This window comes from Heptranchias perlo, unplaced genomic scaffold, assembly GCF_035084215.1.
Source record: "Heptranchias perlo isolate sHepPer1 unplaced genomic scaffold, sHepPer1.hap1 HAP1_SCAFFOLD_52, whole genome shotgun sequence".
NCBI lineage: Eukaryota > Metazoa > Chordata > Chondrichthyes > Hexanchiformes > Hexanchidae > Heptranchias > Heptranchias perlo.
Genome location: NW_027139537.1, coordinates 1,193,122 through 1,214,096, shown reverse-complemented (window position 1 = coordinate 1,214,096; position 20,975 = coordinate 1,193,122). Strand labels below are relative to the sequence as shown.

At 45.0% G+C, this 20,975-nt stretch overlaps 3 non-coding genes and 1 pseudogene across 3 annotated transcripts; 2 read left to right on the top strand and 2 right to left on the bottom strand.

The window, feature by feature from the left end:
- LOC137314528 (zinc finger protein 585A-like) overlaps positions 1 to 20,975 on the top strand; it is a 915,457-nt pseudogene that overhangs the window by 196,460 nt on the left and 698,022 nt on the right.
- On the top strand, positions 4,612 to 4,694 carry trnal-cag (transfer RNA leucine (anticodon CAG)). Its single transcript has one exon. It is a non-coding gene; the product is annotated as a tRNA-Leu (tRNA).
- trnav-uac (transfer RNA valine (anticodon UAC)) lies at positions 7,123 to 7,195 on the bottom strand. Its single transcript has one exon. It is a non-coding gene; the product is annotated as a tRNA-Val (tRNA).
- Positions 7,636 to 7,709, bottom strand: trnan-guu (transfer RNA asparagine (anticodon GUU)). Its single transcript has one exon. It is a non-coding gene; the product is annotated as a tRNA-Asn (tRNA).

The following is a 20,975-nucleotide window of genomic DNA, read 5'->3' as shown; positions in this document are numbered from 1 at the left end:
TGGAGATTGTAAAGTCAGTCTGGATTCCAGCGTTAGGCACTGGTGGAATCATATCTGTTTCCCATTCTGGTGCCTGTTCCTGCACTGCCTGTGGACTCCATTCCCTCTGACCTTTCCCCCAGACCCACTTCCTTTCATCAGACTCGGAAAAATTCCAATGGGGGAAAGTTTCCATCGATTTTTGGATTGGGAATTGTGGGCGCCATTCCCTCAGTGAGCGGAAGAAGATGGTTTGAAGCAGCCGGGAATGGAGAGATCACGGCCCCCGCGGGAAGGGAGCAAAGAGCAGCCTCGTTACAGCAGTTCATCGCTTCGGGACCGTGTCCGCGGGTGGGCTCAGAGATCGGCATTGAGTCCGGGGGAAGTTCAGGGGGAGTCCGGGGGGCTGTTTGTAAGAGGCGGAGTGGATCAGGAACTGGTCCCTGAACATGGATTGAGAGGGGGGAAGGGAGAGGTCATTCTCGGGCTGTGTGTGTACAGGGTGTGTCCAGGGGAAGGGAGAGAGAATGGGAAGAACCTGCTATTAAAATCATTGCTGCTTTCTCTCCCCAAACCAGTAATGAATGGCCCTGGTTTATTTCCAGCCTCACCCTATTTATTGTGATTGGATAGTGAAGAGTGGAAACAGAGCCGGACAGTAAGGATGTGGGGAGTTATACAAAGAGCATCTATTGCAGGCTTCAGCTGAGAAGTGTGAAGCTCACATTTTAAACAGCGGCTGTTTGGTTTCGGTTGAACGGTTAGTCCCATGGGAGAGGGGATTAGAAACCTGACCTGTACAAAGGTCCCTGCCCCATCGGGTCGTCCCATTCATGGATCGGTGCAGGGGTTGGGCCGTGTCTGGATGTCATTAAATTGTTGTAAAACAGCCCAACACACCTGGTATGCAGAAGCTGAGTGCTGCAGTACTGCAGTGGAGTCAGACACTGACACTGTTTGTATCACTGGATTTCATTTGTGGATATTCAAAATGATCATTAACAGAGATATTAAACTGATCACTTCTGTATTTTCTACCTCACGTGTTCCTGAGTAACAAGAGATAGTTTTCTTTCTCCAGGCAAACCCTTGAACGATCCAGAATAAATGTGATGCTTCCTCCGCCCGAGGCAGAAGGAACAGTGCAGCCAGCTCCTTCTCACACACAGTCGGTATATTATCACTCACAGAGCACAGAGACACAGACAGGTCATCAGTTCCACAGTCTCAGACAGCAGAAGTAGTCAGTCCCACACTGATCACAATTTCCAGAGACACATTTTCAATCCAACAGTCAAGCAGAGTAGGTGAGGCTGGCACTGTTCCATTCCCCCTAACTCAGTCCCGCTGACAGGTAGATACAAAAATCCCAGTCCAAAATCACACTCTCAGAGTGAAAGGCACTGTGTCAATCTCACAATAGAGCAAAATTAGCTACGAATTAAATACCAGATAGAAATCACACATGGTACCCGATTCAAAGGTACAGAATGAATCCCAATAATGTACCCCGAGATTCAAATTGAATACTGGCCCAGAACTCTCACACATGACTTTAATACATGCAATATCCATTCGAAAAGTGTATCATATGATACAAATTGCACACAAGTCCAAAACTCAGGTAGAGTATCAGATTGAGAAATATTGAAAGATAGTAAACCTGAGAAACAAATTAGATACTTGTTCAGAATGTACTCGTAGAATGAGATTTAAAGATAGATTGTCAATTCTATTAGTGCAGACTGAGATACACATTACATACCAGTCCAAAAATCTCATACAATATTAGATTGAAAGATACGGTGTCAATTCTATTTCTACAGACTGATCTACACATTACATACCAATTCAAAAATGTCACCTTATCAGTTTGAAAGATACATTAATATCCACAACAGTACTCACATAGATACAGATTTAATAGTACTCCAAAAAGCACACAAATTATCGGATTAAAACCTGCAGCATCATATCCTAAAGTATGTCCATATTTACCAATTAAACAATGAGTAAAACTATTTAAACATCGAGATATTAAAGCTACAATATTGAACGCCATAATGTAATCTGTACAGAATAATTACGTACAGATACAGAATGAATCTCACATTCAGAGACAGTACCAGAGACACAGAGACACAGAATGACTCCAACTCTCACAGATGCAGAAGGAATCCCAAACTCACATACAGTACAAGAGACTGACAGACACACAGTTAATCCCACACTCACACACAGTGCCAGAGACTGACAGGTACAGTATGAATCCCACACTAACATGCATTATGAGTAACTGCATATTTAGGATGAATTCAATTCCCACATACAGTACTGGAGACTGTATATACAGAATGAATCCCACAATCACATGCAGTATGAGTAACTGCATATCTAGGATGAATTCAACTCCCACATACAGTACTGGAGACTGTATATACAGAATGAATCCCACACACACATGGAGTACCAGAGACTGACAGATACCGAAAGATTCCCACACTAACACACAGTTTTATATAAGGAATTAATCACAAACTCTCACACACACTGCTGACAAGATACAGAATCAATTCCAAACTCACACACAGTATCAGAGAGTGACAGATACAGATGAATCCCACACTCACACACAGTACCAGAGACTGACAGATACAGAATGAATCCCACACTCACACACAGTACCAGAGACTGACAGATACAGAATGAATCCCACACTCACACACAGTACCAGAGACTGACAGATACAGAATGAATCCCACACTCACACACAGTACGAGAGACAGACAGATACAGAATGAATCCCACACTCACACACAGTACCAGAGACTGACAGATACAGAATGAATCCCACACTCACACACAGTACCAGAGACTGACAGATACAGAATGAATCCCACACTCACACACAGTACCAGAGACTGACAGATACAGAATGAATCCCACACTCACACACAGTACCAGAGACTTACAGATACAGAATGAATCCCACACTCACACACAGTACCAGAGACTGACAGATACAGAATGACTCTCACACTCACACACAGTACCAGAGACTGACAAATACAGAATGAATCCCACACTCACACACAGTACCAGAGACTGACAGATACAGAATGAATCCCACACTCACACACAGTACCAGAGACTGACAGATACAGAATGAATCTCACACTCACACACAGTACCAGAGACTGACAGATACAGAATGAATCCCACACTCACACACAGTACCAGAGACTGACAGATACAGAATAAATCCCACACTCACACACAGTACCAGAGACTGACAGATACAGAATGAATCCCACACTCACACACAGTACCAGAGACTGACAGATACAGAATGAATCCCACACTCACACACAGTACCAGAGACTGACAGATACAGAATGACTCCCACACTCACACACAGTACCAGAGACTGACAGATACAGAATGAATCCCACACTCACACACAGTACCAGAGACTGACAGATACAGAATGAATCCCACACTCACACACAGTACCAGAGACAGACAGATACAGAATGAATCCCACACTCACACACAGTACCAGAGACAGACAGATACAGAATGAATCCCACACTCACACACAGTACCAGAGGCTGTCGCAGCATGAAATGGTCCTTATCAAAGTCACAATTGATACCCTATGTGACTACCACCATGATAAACTAACCCTCCTCATCCTTCTCAAATACAATATCTCAACGTGCTGTTTTGCTGTTAGACTAGTCTCCTCTCTCTGCTTTTATTTGGAATGTGTTGCTTTTCCATCTGATAACACTTGGTATCATCTTATTATGTTAGTCCACAAGAGGAGATCATTCGGCCCATCGTGCCTGTGCCGGGTCAAACACACGTATTCGTTCAAGATTCGTTCAGAGATAGATTGAGTGCTTTGTTATCAGAAAATTGCCTGAACCCCCACAGTCTACAGCTTTCCTCCTCGCTATCAACCACACGGCCTATTTTTGTGTCACCCGCAAATGTCTTTATCATGCCTCCGACATTTAAGTCCAAATCGTTCATGGATACCACAAAAATCAAACGACCAAGTACCGAGCCCTGCGGCACCCCACTGGAAACAGCCTTCCAGCCGCAAAAACACGCGTCGGCCATTAACTTCCTGCCACTGAGCCAATTTTGGATCCAACAAGCCGCATTCCCTTGTATCCCATGGGCCTTTACTTTTTTGACCAATCTGCCATGTGGGAACTTTTCAAAAGCCTTGCTAAAATCCACGTAGACTACATCAATTGCGCTACCCTCATTGATCATCCTTGTCACCTCCTCGAAAAATTCAATCAGGTTAGTCAGACACGACCTCCCCTTGACAAATCCATGTTGACTGTCCTTGATTAGTCCGTGACTTTCGAAGTGACAGTTCATCCGATGCCTCAGAATTGATTGCAATAATTCGAAATGGAGTCTTTCTCCTGCTTGCTGCAATGACAGATCAGGCGGTGAACAATACTCAGGCCCGGCCAGCTCAGTCGGACAGAGCACGAAGTTTTTAATCGTGGGTTCGAGCTCCACGTTGGGTGAGTAACATTTTAAACTTTTATGATGCTTTCACTGGCCAACAGTGCAGAAATGATGCAGAATGAAACATGAAATTCGGTCGTCAGGATGGCCGAGCGGTCTAAGGCGCTGCGTTCAGGTCGCAGTCTCTTCTGGAGGCGTGGGTTCGAATCCCACTTCTGACATTTGTTATCTTTACTGTTACGTGGAAATATTTTATTTGTGGATTGGGCTGCAGCTGATTTTCCTGCCAAGTCGATTTGCTCCTCCCACAAAAGCAACTGGCTTTGTGATGGAAATGTGACTTGAGAAGTTTCGAACGGTGAAATGGTTGACATATTAATGACCTGGACAAAGAAATAGAACAGCAGTGGGAAACATTTAAAACGGTGATCAATAGAGTCCAGGAGAAATATATCCCACTAAAAAGTAAGAACAAACTAGCCAGAAATGACACACCAGGGATGAATAAAGAAATAAGGTCAAAATTGAAACTGAAGAAAAAGGCCCACACTGGACAATAAAGGAGAGGGGGAATGTGAAAAGACTGGGAAAGAAGTCTAAAGAACTATTAGAAAGGCAAAAAGGAATATCAAAAAAAGCAAAGTATTCTGGACACATCAACGGCCAAAGAAAGTTTAGGATAGGAATAGGGTCAGTAAGGGATACACACGACAAACTCACAGGCAATGACAGCGAAATGGCAGAAATATTAAATAATCACTTTTCTTCAGTATTTACCAGGGAGACCAGCATTGAGTGCATGACAGTGGAAGAAGAGATCAAAAAAATATAAAGACATTTAAGATCGAAAGGGGGGGAGATAATTGATAATCTCATCAAACTGAGGGGGGAAATTTCCTGTTAGGTGCCTAACCAGAGTTTTAAACCGCTCACCCACGCTAATTTCCGTATTACTGTTCAGATTCATTTCACAGGGCCACGATTACTGTGCACCATTTAGAGAGGCTCAGTGAAAGGCGGAAATTGATCTATTAATGGAATCATGGAATAGGACAGCGCCATTCGAATGCCATTCGGCCCATCGTGCCTGTGCCAGCTCTCTGAAAGAGCTGTCCAGTTAGTCCCACTCGCCTGCTGTTTCCCCATAGCCCTGAAAATGTTTCCATTCAAGCGTTTATCCAATTCCCTTTTGAAAACTGTGAGTTAAAAAAACAATATTGAAAGGGGTGCTGGGGCCTCTGCAGCGTCAATGTAGAGTTTGCGATGATTGAAGTTATCAAGATGTTTCTTTACACATGGTATGTTGTGCAATCATCCTGAAATATCTTCAATATCCAACACAAATTGAATTGCAAACCTGACGGACCAACACTGGAAAACAAGTCACGAGTGAACGCAAATCATCTGGGACCCGTTTCAGCCTCACGGCACTTTAAGTAAAGTGAAATAACTTTGCATTGAAAAGATTTGGAACTTGCATCTGTGCCTTTATCTGTTCCATTTCTTAAAGTTGCTGGCGTCTGATGATGTACACGCCTCTGCTCCCTCTATTGAACAAGAAAGGAGATGTTTGACGTTGACGGGACCTGTTGGTTATGAGCTCATCCTTTACATTGAGTGGGTTCACGTCTTTTGAACGGCGTCAACTTTAGCCCAGCGGTGAACTTCACAACAAACAAGTTCATCACCGTCTCACCGCGGGCGCTGACTGACATGTTTATTGTTATTTCTTTCAGACCTAAATAAGTAGTAACCGTGATTTGAAATTTGCACTAAGTGACTTTTAGGTAGTCGCCTTTAAATGTTTCAAAGGCGACTCCTAATTTATGATCGTCCGCCATTTCTCCAGCCGTTTTGAAAACAAAACATGTCTCTGCTTTTCGCGTCTTTTTTCGAAAGGGAAAAAAAATATATTTCCCGTGACCTCTGAAGGATGTACAAGTACATTTCAGAAAGCTGAAGCAAGTTCACCGAGCTTAAATCGTCTGGCCACGTTAAAGGCGCTATATACATATATATAAATATGTATATATATGTAATATATGCAAGTCGTTGCTGTCTGTTTCTGTGGCTGTCTTTTTTATATGTGTGTCCATCTGCAGGTCAATTTTGAATCAATACCAGTGTTCGTGTCAGTTTGTTGCATGAAATAAATGAGAGTATCAGGCGCTCCCCTCCCTGCCATTGGGTCGGTACTGAGTCAGGGTTTAGACAAAACTTCTGGGTTTTTTTGTGAAAAAGCAATTAAAACCTTCATTCGGGAATGATCCAGTCTCATGTGAGCGGTGAAAGAAACACTGACCCCGATGTGATGTGAACACGCAGCCTTTTGATCTGGAGTCAGACCTTTGCACCACGCGCTCTGAAGACAGGATCCTGGATGTTATCATTTATATGAATGTTTCTCAAACACCGTTTCATTTCTCCCACCTTGGTTGAATCGATGGGGCTTATCAAATCTCCGCCAGATCCCACCGGGAATGAGACAGCATTGGAAGCAGCCTTCACCCCGACGATCACGCTGGCTTTCATCGCCTGCTCTCAGCGGACTGCATGAACAGGGCTGGGAGATATGGACTTTGTTCATATTATTCAGCAATGTGAATCGTTAAATATTTACTAATTTTTAATGGGAACAAGGTTTTAAAATGTTTCCGCCTGGTTTCGAACCGGGGACTTTTCGCGTGTAAGGCGAACGTGATAACCACTACACTACGGAAACCTGATGCTGCAAACTCCGTGTTAGGGATATAACCCCTCAGCCAAACTAATTTCCGCATTACTGTCCAGGAGTTCATTTCACAGGGATACATTTACTGCGCTGTATTTAGGAAGGCTGCAGAGAAGGATCGGTGGCGCTGGTCAGGCAGGGAATCCCAGAGCATCGCGCCCACACAAACATTTCACTGTTTTTTATCATGTGCCTGATATCCGACCGCAGTGTAAATTATGGCGAATCAGACATGCTCAGATGACATTGTTCACAGAGTGTTTTCTTGCAGCCAAATCACACATTAGAAAACGTGAAATGAGATGAAGAGATCGGAGCCATTTAAAGTGCTCCCAGTTACTGCAGATCAGGAATTAAAACCTGGCACCGGCTTCAGGTCGATCAGAATGAGGCAATGAATCCGAAAGTGGGAAGAAAAAAAGCGCAATTTTCGTCCCTGGGTGGGCTCGAACCACCAACCTTTCGGTTAACAGCCGAACGCGCTAACCGATTGCGCCACAGAAACCGCCCGGTGCTTTTTCTTGCGAGATACACTAAAGCAGCGTGTCACCTAGCCAAAGTTACATGTTGCAGCCACAGAAATGCAATTGTCCACTATCAGTCTTACTTTTCCAGAAATAAAGGATGGGACATTGTTTATGGAAACATGGAAACGGTCTGGTCTCGCTCACAGCATCGATATCACCGCCAACCAGCTCTCCTGCTACCGGCGCGCCCACCGGTGCTTTGTCTGTTATTGAGTCGGACTGTGGGAGAACCTTCGCCACACGGACTCCAGCGATTCGAGAAGGCGGCTCACCACCACCTTCTCAGGGGCAATCAGGGATGGGCAATAAATGCTGGCCTCGCCAGTGACGCCCACAACCCATGAACGAATGAAGAAAAAGTATTCTGAGCGTCCTGACGCTGATATCAGGTTTTGATGCCTGATCTGCAGTAACTGGGAGCGCTTTAAATGGCTCCGACCTCTTAATTTCACCCACAACATCAGAGTAACTGTTCCAGGGGGACATGCCGACTCAACTGCGTCTTGGCCGCCTGTCTGGTCAGTCCTTTAATCGCCTCCAATTCCGTTTCCCAAAGCGTATCTGCAGATTCACAAAGCTCTTTGTCATTTCGGTTCCTTTCGATTTGTCCAGCTCCCGACTGGCAATAATTTGCAAACCTGGTTGCAACCCTCCGCCTTGCATCGTGTCCAGGGATGGGTTATGTGGAGAGACTGGACAAGTTGGGATTGTTCTCCTTCGAGCAAAAAAAAAGGTTAAGGGGAGATTTAATCGAGGTGTTCAAAATTATGAGGGGATTTTGATAGAATGGATGGGGAGAAGTTATTTCCATTGGCAGGAGGGTCGATAACCAGAGGACACAACCTGCATTTATATAGCACCTTTAATGCAGTAAAACCTCACAAAGTGCTTCACAGGAAGAGTTATTAAACAAAACTTGACACTGAGCCACATAAGGAGATATTGGGACAGGTGACCAAAAGCTTAGTCGAAGAGTTAGGTTTTAAGCTATGTGTTAAAGGAGAGAGAGGCGGAGAGGTTTAAGGATGGAATTCCAGAGCTTAGGGCCTAGGCAGCTGAAGACACAGCCGCAAATGGTGGAGCGATTAAAATCGGGGATGCGCAAGAGGCAAGAATTGGAGGAGCACAGAGATTTTTTTTATTCGTTCATGGGATGTGGGCGTCGCTGGCGAGGCCAGCATTTATTGCCCATCCCTAATTGCTAAGGCTGTCTGACACACATAATCACCAGCTCTGAATGATTTAAAGGCCTTGTTATGATTGTCAGAGAATTATTTATATCAAATGGACAATTAACTTACGAGTATTATGATATCAGCTGCAATCCAAGCGTTTCTGGACTTCAGAATCGACTAGTCTCTATGTTAAACATATGCATGCATATAAAATGAAGCAAATCTGTCTTATGATTGTAGTTTCATTCTCCCAACAGAGATTTATACTTCCTTCCTTAAGAGGCAAAAGCTAAAGGTTAATATTACTTCAATATAAAGACTAACTCTTTCCTTACAATACAGATACCCCAAACTAATATAACACCTCAAACTGATAGAGTTTCTCAAACTAATACAGTATCTCAAACTAATACAGTACCTCAAACGTATCGAGAATCTGAAACTCATATAATACCTCAAGCTAATACATCGTCTCATACTAATACAGTACCTCAAACAAATACAACACCTTAAACTAATACAAACCGATACAGAACCTGAAACTAATATAATACCTCAAACTAATACAGCATCTTAATCTAATTCAGTAGCTCAAACTAATAAAGTACCTCAAACGATAAAGAACCTGAAATTAATATAGTACCTCAAACTTATACATCATCTCAAACTAATAAATACCTCAAACCGATACAGAGCCTGAAACTAATCGAATACCTCAAACTAATACAGCATCTCAATCTAATACAGTATCTCAAACTAATAAAGTACCTCAAACTAATACAGTACCTTAAACTAATACAGTACCTCAAAATGACACAGATTCTGAAAATAATACAACACCATAAACTACTACAACACCTCAAACTAATACAGCACCTCACACTAACAGAACACCTCAAACTAATACAACACCTCAAACTAATATAATATCTCAAACTAATACAGCACCTCACACTAACAGAACACCTCAAACTAATAGAGCACCTCACACTAATACAACACCTCAAACTAATACAACACCTCAAACTGATACAGCACCTCAAGCTAATACAGTACCTCGAACTAATATATTACCTCAAATTAGTACAGCATCTTAAAATAATACAGCACCTCAAGCTAATACAATACCTCGAACTAATATATTACCTCAAATTAGTAGAGCATCTTAAACTAACACAGCACTTCAAACTAACGCAGCACCTCAAACTAATACTGTACCTCGAATTAATACAGTGCCTCAAACAAATACAGTACCTCAAAATAATACTGTACCTCAAAATAATACTGTACCTCAAACAAATACAGCACTTCAAACTAATAGTGTTCCTCAAACAAATACAGCACCTCAAACTAATAGTGTTCCTCAAACAAATACATCACCTCAAACTAATAGTGTTCCTCAAACAATCCAGCACCTCAAACTAATACAGTACCCCAAAACTAACCATTAACTGAAATGTCAAAGTCCGAACAGGAGAAGCAGGTTGACCTTGATGGGCGGTGGATCTGTTAAGAGGACATTGAGCTGCAGGAGAAAGTCCCGTTGAGGAACTGCAATTGTATGCAATTAATTTCGAGTCTTTTCTCAACATTAGAGCAGAGAAACACGTGGTGCGTAATATCACCGCAGGGCCTTCCATTGTCGGCCTAATTCAGTGCAACATCCCCAGTACATTTCGTCTGAAGCTCATCACCAGATGCCTTTCAAGTAACCTTTGCTGATTTGTTGCAGTTCAGTTTGGGTTTGAATCGAGTTGTTTCTTTACCAGCATAGCTTCATTGGGGCGAGGGGTATTTGAGTTTGTACCGGGAAATTTGTAGCTGTCCATTGCTAATTGATCTTCAATTGACTCAAATCATTTCAATTAAACTATCACAAAAAGACGGACTATTCCCGCACCCCCCCCGCCACCATCAATGTTCCAACTTATTCCATTTCTCCATCGCTGCTTCTGCCAATCTCTAACTCTGTCTCTAATTATAAATCTGTCCATCGTGCTCTCTTTCTACTAATTTTATGTTTCGTTATCTCTTTCAACTATATCCATTGTTATTTTCACCTTATTAAAAATCAATATCAATCTCCTTCGACCGATTCGAATGTATCATTGTCTCTCCACTGCTTTAAATGTATTTTTTCTATCTATCTATCTTTCTATCCATCTACCTCTCCATTCATCTATCTCTATATCTATATATCTCTCTATCCATCTATCTCTCTATCCATCTGCCTATCTATCTATCTTTCTATCCATATATATCTCTATCAATCTATCTATCCATCCATCTCTCTATTCATCCATCTATCTATCTATATATCTCTCTATCCATCTATCTATCCATCCATCTATTTAACTATCTACCTATCTCTCTCTCTATCAGTCTATCTATCCATCCATCTATCTATTCATCCATCTATCTATCTATATATCTCTCTGTCTATCCATCCATCTATTTAAATATCTATCTATCTATATATCTCTCTTTCCATCTATCTATCCATCCATCTATCTATCCATCCATCTATCCATCCATCCATCTATCTATCTATATATCTCTCTATCCATCTATCTATCCATCCATCTATCTATATATCTCTCTATCCAACTCTCTCTATCTATACATCTCTCTAGCCATCTATCTATATATCTACTTACCTATCTATCTATCTCTATCTGTCCATCTATCTATCTATATAGCTATCTATCTGTTTACCTTTATCTCCCTCCACCTGTTTATTGCTCTGTTGTTGTTTCTATATCGCTTTCTGTCTCTCCTTCTTCATTACTCAAGTTTATCAAATAGCTTTCTAATCTTTATCAAAAAAATGCAATATTAAAGCATGAGCATGAGGTAAATTAGCAAATTACAAGGTGGGGTGGACTCAGTATGTTGGTCTGTGAAGACGTCACCGAGCCCTCTTCCTTCTTCAGGCTGCTGATCACAGAAGTCTCCCTGAGCAGCTTCTGGAAGAAGAAGCGCGAGCACTTCTCGTCCTGCTCCACGGAGCGGACTCTGGAACGAAAGATAATCTTTGAGGCCCCTTTAACTGGATGGATCACACCGTGAGATCACAAGGTGAGGCCCCTTTAACTGGACGGTTCACAGCATGAGATCACAGGATGAGGCCCCCTGAACTGGACGGTTCACACCGTGAGATCATAGCATGAGGCCCCTTGAACTGGACAGTTCATACCGTGAGATACGGTCTGTATTGCTTCGAAATTGTGAAATTTAGTTTTAACTCTGTGTATTCTTAAATTTTATGCAGTAATGTATGTTTTGTAATAAAAAAATATTCGCAGAAACTTTCGAATCAAACTGGAATCAAACCTCCACACGTTATCCATTGCTCCACTGGCCCAGTTTTGAAAAAGCATGCAGTAACTCACACTCCCACAGCGCTGGAGAATGAGCAGTTACCGAGTCAGTCTCGTTCATGCCCACGCGATTCCGCGAGTCCGGAAGTGTCAAAAGGTGTACGGTGAACAATCACCAAAGAGAGAGACAGAAGCTGCTTCCTTTCGATCGCTCAGCTTGTAGAGCAGAGGATTTAGTACAATTAACAGATCAAAGGTTGCTGGTTCGAAGTGATAAACGTGCTTTTGGAGTAAGTAGCTCAAGGCCATTGTCTTAATTTTACAGGCAGCCGACAGCTTAACATGTTGGCGCTGAGGCACAGGAGACCAATTTTCCTTTCTCAAACCTTAAAGCTTTCTGTGTCTGCCCGAACACGGCTGTTTTGCTCGAGCATTTGCCTCTGCCCACCAGCAGGGAGTGCCATTGAGCAACAACACGGCAAACCGCTTTCAGGCAAAAAAAGTCTTCTGTCAGTCAGACAGACAGGGCTCTCGCTGCTCCCTCAAGCTCGGGGCCGCTGTTCCTTTCGTGTGATCTCGTCTACCTTCCGCAAGCTTGGGATCTTCTCAGCATCATTCATGATTACTGTGGCTTCCCGTTCGACTGTTGCTCACTTGCTAATGCTCGATACCACCAATTGGAGCAAAGTATTGATTATCGTCAGGGAGGGGGCCAACCCAAGGCGAGATTTCTCTGCTGATCGTGGAGCTGCTTGGAGGCGAGTGCGAAACAACCACTGTGAAGGGCATTGAATAAAGGGGGCAGTAGCAACATGGATACAGAATCGGCTAAGGGACAGGAAACAGAGTAGTGCTGAACGGTTGTTTTTTCGGACTGGAGGGAGGTGAACAGTGGTGTTCCCCAGGGGTCGGTGCTGTGACCACTACTTTCCTTGACATATATTAATGACTTGAACTTGCGTGTACAGGGCACAATTTCCAATTTTGCAGATGACACCAAACTTGTAAGGGTTAAGAACAGTGAGGAGAATAGTGATAGACTTCAGGAGAATATATACAGACTGGTTGCATGGGCGGACACATGGCAAATGAAATTTAACGATGAAAAATTCGAATTGATGCATTTCGGTAGGAAGAACGAGGAGAGGCAATATAAACTAGAGGGCTTAATTCTAACAGTGATACAGGAACAGAGAGATCTGCGGGTATATGTGCACATATCATTGAAAGTGGTAGGGCAGGTTGAGAAAGTGGTTAAAAAAGCATACGGGATCCTGGGCTTTATAAATAGAGGCAGAGAGTACTAAAGTATGGAAGTCATGATGAACCTTTAGAAAACACTGGTTCAGACACAACTGGAGTATTATGTCCACTTCTGGGCGCCGCACTTTCGGAAAGATATGAAGGCGTTAAAGAGGGTGCAGAAGAGATTTACTAGAATGATTCCAGGGATGAGGGACTTTAGTTACGTGGATAGACTGGAGATGCTGGAGATTTGATAGAGATTTTCAAAACCATGAAGGGATTAGACAGAGTATATAGAGAGAAATCGTTCCCATTTGCAGAAGGGTGAAGGACCAGAGGACATAGATATAAGGTGATTGGCAAAAGCACCAAAGATGACATCAGGAAAAACGATGGGACGGTGGAGTGGGACGATCTGGATTGCTCTTGCAGAGAGCTGGTGTGGTCTCGATGGGCCGAATGGCCTCCTTCCATGCTGTAACCTTTCTCTGATTCTAGTCGAGTGCTCGCTGAGCATGTGAGAGATAGCAGGATAGATTCTTGCATTCTCCACTCACCTTTTGACTTGGGTCAATTGTCCAGAAACAAAAGTGGTGTCAGTTTTCAGCGAGCCCATGGTCCATGTCCTTCTTAAGCTTCACTGCATGCTACGGTACAGAGGGGTCAAGTGGCAGCAAATCTTTTGGTGTGCTGCAGGAAGCAAAAATTCTTGATTTTGGTCTTGAGCAAAGATGGAAAAAAAAAGCATTGAACTCAGGACTTTCAGATTATGAGACTGACGCGCTGCCTGCTGCGCTAAGAAGGCACTTGATGCATAAATATCCAGGCAGCACTACCAAGTAGGACAGTTTGCAAGGTGTAAAATCATAAACGAATCGGCAGTTTGCAAAACCTCTCCATCCAGTTGGAAATCGAACCAACAATCTTCTGAATTTTGGTCAGACACGTTCCCCATTGCTCGACTGGCCAAAGGTGTGTCGAGTAAGTCGGAGCTCACACGCTCACAGCGCTGCGGTATGAGCAGGTACCGAGTCAGTCTCGGTCATGCCCACACGACTCCACGAGTCCGGGAGTGTCAAAAGGCACACGGTGAACAATCACCAAAGAGAGGGACCTTTGCTGCTTCCCATCGATAGCTCAGCTGGTAGTGTGGAAAACTTGTGGAGATTAAAACTTGAAAGCAAAATCACTCTTTAATCGTTGGTTTAATTCTGGCTCAAAATAGTGAACGTGCTTTCGGAGTAAGCGGTATTGAGCTCAAGGCCGCTCTCTTAACTTTACAGACTGCTTACTGCTTAAAATGTTGGCGCTTTTCCTTTCTCAAACCTGAAAGCTGTTTTGCTCTAGCATTTGCCTCTGCTCACCAGCAGGGAGTGCCTTTGAGCAACAACACGTCAAACCGCACTCACTTTCAGGCAAAAAAGACTTCTGTCAGTCTTTTGGACAGGTCTCTCGCTGCTCAAAGGAGTGCCGTTGAGCAGCAATTTTAAAAAAAATATTCGAAATATACTTTATTTCATAAATTTAATGATACATACAGTTCAGCGTTGAAGTTCGCAATTTCAATTCAAAACAATACAAAACATATCGCACACACGATGATCCCATTATTTCAATACAATACACAGTACATGTCTTAGAATACATTCTGTATAAATAAAGGTGTGATGGCTTTACACGGTGCTCTTTCCCCATAGGGCCCTTTCGTAGGCCACAACGCGCCTCAGTGCGTCCCGCAGCATGTTCTCCTGGACCTTGGAGTGTGTCAGTCGGCAACACTCGGTCGTGGACAGCTTCTTCAGCTGGAAGACCAGCAGGTTTCGGGCGGACCAAAGGGCCTCCTTCACCGAGTTGATGGTCTTCCAGCAGCAGCTGACATCTGTCTCGGTGTGCCTGCCAGAGAACAGTCCATTAGAGCACAGCGTCCTGTGTTACTGAGGTGTTGGGGATCAGCCGGGACACACACCAACGCATCTCTCTCCAAATTTTCTGCATAAAGGTCCAGTCCACCAGGAGACGGACGACGGTCTCAGTCCCGTTGCAGCCTTGAAGGCAGCTTGAGGTGGTGCTGAGGTACCGTACATGTTGGAAGGACTGCAGGGGAAGGGCCCTTCTCACCACCATCCAGCCCACATCCTGGTGTCAGTTCTGGCGACGAGACGTTCTGCCAAATGGGAACTGACCGATCGGATCCACCCTCTCCTTTTCCTGCAGGACCCCCAGAACGTTCCACTGTCTGACGGCCTTGTGGTCGAAGTGTTTCTTCCTCAGGAACCTCTCCACCTGGGACAGTGGTGGGGGACGGTCCAGCTGGACGGGACGTCCTGCGTCTGTTCGGCTACCATGACCAGACCCAGTTTTCTCAGTGTATTGGACAGGTAGAAACTCAGCACGTAGAGACATTTGGTATTTTTGTACCGGGTCTCTACACACATCCTGAGGCCGCCAAATGCAAAGGTGACCATCAGGATCAGGGCAGCATTGGGGACGCTTCTGCCCCCTTTGCCTGGGGACTTGTACATGGTGTCCCTGTGGACACGTTCTACCTTGGACCTCCAGACGAAGTGGAAGATAGCTCGGGTGACTGTTGCGAAGGAACTATGGGGAATGGGCCAGACCTGGGCCACGTAGAGCAACACCGCGAGTACTTCACACTTCTTCATCAGGTGCCTGTTGGTTATGGAGAGAGAGCGTCCCCCCAACATACCAAGCTTCTGTTTGGCTATGGCGACCCGCTCCTCCCATTTCTTGGTGGAGGCTTGGGGCCCCCCGAACCCGATCCCCAACATCATCAGGTAGCCGGACCTGACGGTTAAAGGGACAAAGGATCGGGTCTCCCACCTGCCATAGAATATGTCCTCACTCTTACTGCGGTTCACTGTGGCCCCCTCGAGGCCAGCTCGAAACGTTCGCAGATGCACATCAGTCTGTGGACCGACTGCTGATTGGAGCAAAATACGGTGACGTCATCCATGTACAGGGTGGCCCAATCCCGAGAATCTGCACTGCATGGGATCGTCAACCCCTGACACCTGTGTACTTCCTGATGGACGGGGTAAATGAACAAGACCACGGAGAGTCGACAGCCCGGCCTGACCCAAGAGCTGATTGGAAAACTCTCTGACTCCCGCCCATTGATTGAGAATGCTCTATGGATGTCCGCGAAGAAGCAGTCGGATCCAATCGCGGATTCCCTCCCCAAGCCCTGTTTTGAAGACCACGTCCATCATGTACGTGTGGAATATCCTGTCAAAGGCCTTCTCCGTGTACAGGCTGATGAGGCAGATGTTCACCGCCTTTCTTGCACGTAGGCGATCGTATACCTGGGCAGCTCAAGGCTATCTGAACTCTTCCTGCCGGGTACAGTGCAGGTCTGATCCGGGTGGATCACCCGCTCCAGAGCAGACTTGAGCCTGTTGGCGATGACCTTGGACAGAATCTTGCATTCGGCATTTAGCAAGGAAATGGGTCGCCAATTTCTTATTTCTTCCCTCTCCCCCTTCTGCTTGTAGATGAGGGTGATGATGCCTTTCGTCATGGACTCTGAAATGCTGCCTGCCAGAAGCAAACTCCCCTACACATCCAGGAGGCCTGGGCCTATCCAGTCCCACAGAGCCGAGTACAACTCAACCGGTAAAACATCATTCCCCGGATTTCTACTATTGTCGAAGGACCGGACGGCCTTTGTCAGCTTTACCAAGGTCAGTGGGCGATCCAGGCTCTGTCAATCGCTGTCCTCTTAGGCCTCCGTAATAGAGGACAGGAAGGGTTGGGACGCCGTGCTGTCTCTGAGCTTTGCGTCATACAGTCCAGCTAAAAGGATTTACTGATCCTCAGTATGTCGGTCTGTGAAGACGTCACCGAGCCCTCTTCCTCCTTCAGGCTGCTGATCACAGAGGTCTCTCTGTGCAGCTTCTGGAAGAAGAAGCGCAAACACTTCTCGCCCTGCCCCACGGAGCGGACTCTGGACCGAAAGCTGATCTTCGAGGCCTCGGAGGCGAAGAGTGAGACTTTCTGGCCCTGCAACTCCCTGAGTTCCTCCCCGACATCGATCCCCATCGACTGCAGCTGGAGCAGATCCTGCACGCTTTAATGGAGCTGGGACAATTTCCTCTGTCTCTCTCTTGCCCCTTGAACTGGACGGGTCAAACCGTGAGATCAGAGGCTGAGGCTCTTTAACTGGATGGGTCACAACGTGAGATCTCAGGGTGAGGCCGCTTTAACTGGACAGGTCACACCGTGAGAGCTCACGGTGAGATAACTTGAACTGGATGGGTCAAACCGTGAGATCTCAGGGTGAGACCATTTTAACTGGACGGGTCACACCATAAGATCTCAGGGTGAGACACCTTTAACTGGACGGGTCAAACCGTGAGATCTCAGGGTGAGACCCCTTTAACTGGACGGGTCACACCGTGAGATCACACGGTGAGACTGCTTTAACTGGACGGGTCAAACCGTGAGACCTCAGGGTGAGGCCGCGTTAACTGGACGGGTCTCACCGTGAGATCACAGGGTGAAGTGCCTTTAACTGGACGGATCACACCGTAAGATCACAGGGTGAGGCCCCTTTTACTGGACGGGTGACACCGTGAGATCTCAGGGAAAGGCTGTGTGATTCCAGGTGGTATTTCCTGGCTCGGCTAATTTAAATATGTGAGGCGATGAAAGTGTTGGAGAAATGAAGGCTTGAGATGGCAGAAGCACAGGGTCTCAGCAGCAATGGGATCAGGACTGTACTTTGTAACTGGTGCAGAGAAACAGCAGTGGGAACAGAAATCACAAAATCACAAGAGACTTCGAGTTCCATGTGTATAGATCATTAAAATGTCATGGGCAGGTACAGAAAATAAGCATAAAAGTCTCATGAATGCTGGCCTTTATATCTGGAAGACCAGAATAAAATGGGGTAGAAGTTATGCTACAACTATACAAAGCCCTGGTTAGAACACACTGAGAGTACAGTGTTCAGTTGTGGGTACCACACCTTCGGAAGGACATATTGGTCTTGGGAGTGCAGCGCAGATTTACGAGAATGTTACCTGGACACTGAGGAGGAAATTTAGATAGGGCCTATTTTTGGGCGGGAGGAGCACGATCCGCTATTACCCCGTGCCCAATGGTCCCTGCGCAGGCAGGACGAGATTTTCGTCAGGCCTGAGGACTCACCTGCAATCTGCGTTGGAAATCAGCGTTGAACGAGGATTGCATGAAATTCGCACTTTCCACCAGCAGGGGGAAGCTCCAATCTCTTAAAGGCAGGCTGTCTGTTAGAAATCTATTAAAGGTAGCTGGTACCTGTTATTTGCTGAATATAACAGCCTGCTGTCTGCAAGGAGTCTGAACGGAGATGAGACATCGCACACATATACCACGGATGCAGGTCCCATCCCTATTTTGACATACTGATGAGTTAATTTAAAATATCGAATAAAGGTTGCACACCACTCAATCCCACATCCTCCAATCTGCATGCCAGAACTCACCAATCTGCCGGTCTGAGAACACGTGCACCAAGTTTCTCTGCTGAATCTCTTGGTGCAAGAGGTGGACTGAAGGAGGGACATCCTATATCCACGGTAGGCAAGAGGTCCTCCAGACATACACCCAAAAGGTAGTGGGAGGCAGTAGGGGATGAGGACAATGCCAGGTGCACAGTATCATGAACACGGATGCAGTACAGGAAGAAGTTCAATGCTTTGACATGAGTGGTCAAGATGAGCGAGGTCAACTTTCAAGTTGGGCCTCCTACCAACTACACCACTAGCCGCACCCATTGCTCCACGCACGACACACCCCTTCACCCATATACCAACACACTCTTTCCATCAGTACTCAACCCTCTCGCCCTAACACATTACCAACATTGCAAGCCGCTCAGCCACAACTCACAGGCCACACACACTGGCAGCTATTCACCATCATAGGAACATCACCAGACACACATCCCGCTTTCTTGCAGGAGAAGCTGGCACATATCAGGAGGCAGCAAGTGGCGGTGGCATTTTGCCCCTCGAGCCTATTCCATCATTCGATCAGATCAGTGTGGGCCTGTGACCTAACTTCATATACCCGCCTTAACCCCATATCCCGTAATACCATTGGTTCACAGAAATCTATCAATCTCTGATTTAGAATTCTTGATTGAGCTAACATCAACTGCCGTTTTACAGAAGACCGTTCCAAACTTTTCCCACACTTTGTGCGTCGAAGCATTTGCTAACTTCACTCCTGCACGTCCTGGCTCTGAATGTTAGGCCAAGTCCCCGCGTCCTAGCTGAGGTATTAAATGAGTACTTTGCATCTGTCGTTACCAAGGAAGAAGAAAACTCACAGAAAAAAAGGAGGTCGTTGAGATATGGGACAGACTAAAAATTGATAGAGGAACTACTAGAAAGGCTGGCTGTACTTAAATAAATAAGTCACACGGTCCGGCTGGGATGCATCCAAGATTGCTGAGGGAAGTAAGGGTGGAAATTGCAGAGGTTCTGGCCATAATCTTCCAATCATCCTTAAATATGGGGGTGGTGCCCGAGGACCGGAGAATTGCAAATGTTACACCCTTGTTCAAAAAAGGGTGTAAGGATAAACCCGGCAACTATTGGCCAGTCGTTTAACCTCGGTGGTGGGGAAGCTTTTAGAAACGATAATATGGGACAAAATTAATTGTCACTTGGACAAGTGTGGATTAATAAAGGAAAGCCAGCACGAATTTGTTTAAAGCAAATCGTGTTTAACTAACTTGACTGAGTTTTTTGATGAGGTAACAGAAGGTTGATGAGGGGATTGCATTTGATGTGTATATGGACTTTTAAAAGTTGTTTGATGAATTACCGCATAATAGGCTTGTCAGCAGAATTGAAGCCCATGGAATAAAAGGGGCAGTGGGAGCATGGATACGAAATTGGCTAAGTGACAGTAAACAGAGAGTCGTCGTGAACGATTGTGTTTCTGACTGGAGGAAGTGTTCCCCAGGGGCCGGTGCTGGGACCACTGCTTTTCTTGATATATGTTAACGACTTGGAATTGGGTGCACAGGGCACAATTTCAAAATTTGCAGATGGCTCAAAAATTGGAAGTGTAGTGAACAGTGAGGAGGATAGTGATAGATTTCAAGAGGAGATAGGTAGGCTGGTAGAATGAGCGGACACATGACAGATGAAATTAACGCAGAGATGTGCGAAGTGATACATTTTGGCAGGAAGAGGAGAAGCAATATAAACTAAATGGTACAATTCTAAAGGGGATGCAGGAACACAGAGACCTGGGGGTATATGTGCACAAATCTTTGAAGGTGGCAGGATAGTTTGAGAAATCGGTTAAAAAAACATGTGGCGTCTCGGGCTTTATAAATGCAGACATGGAGTACAAAAGCAAGGAAGTTATGTGGAACCTTTATAAAACGCTGGTTCGACCACAGCTTGAGTATTGTGTCCAATTCTGGGCATCACACTTTAGGAAGGAAGTGAAGAAGATAGAGAGGGTGCCGACAAGATTTACTGGA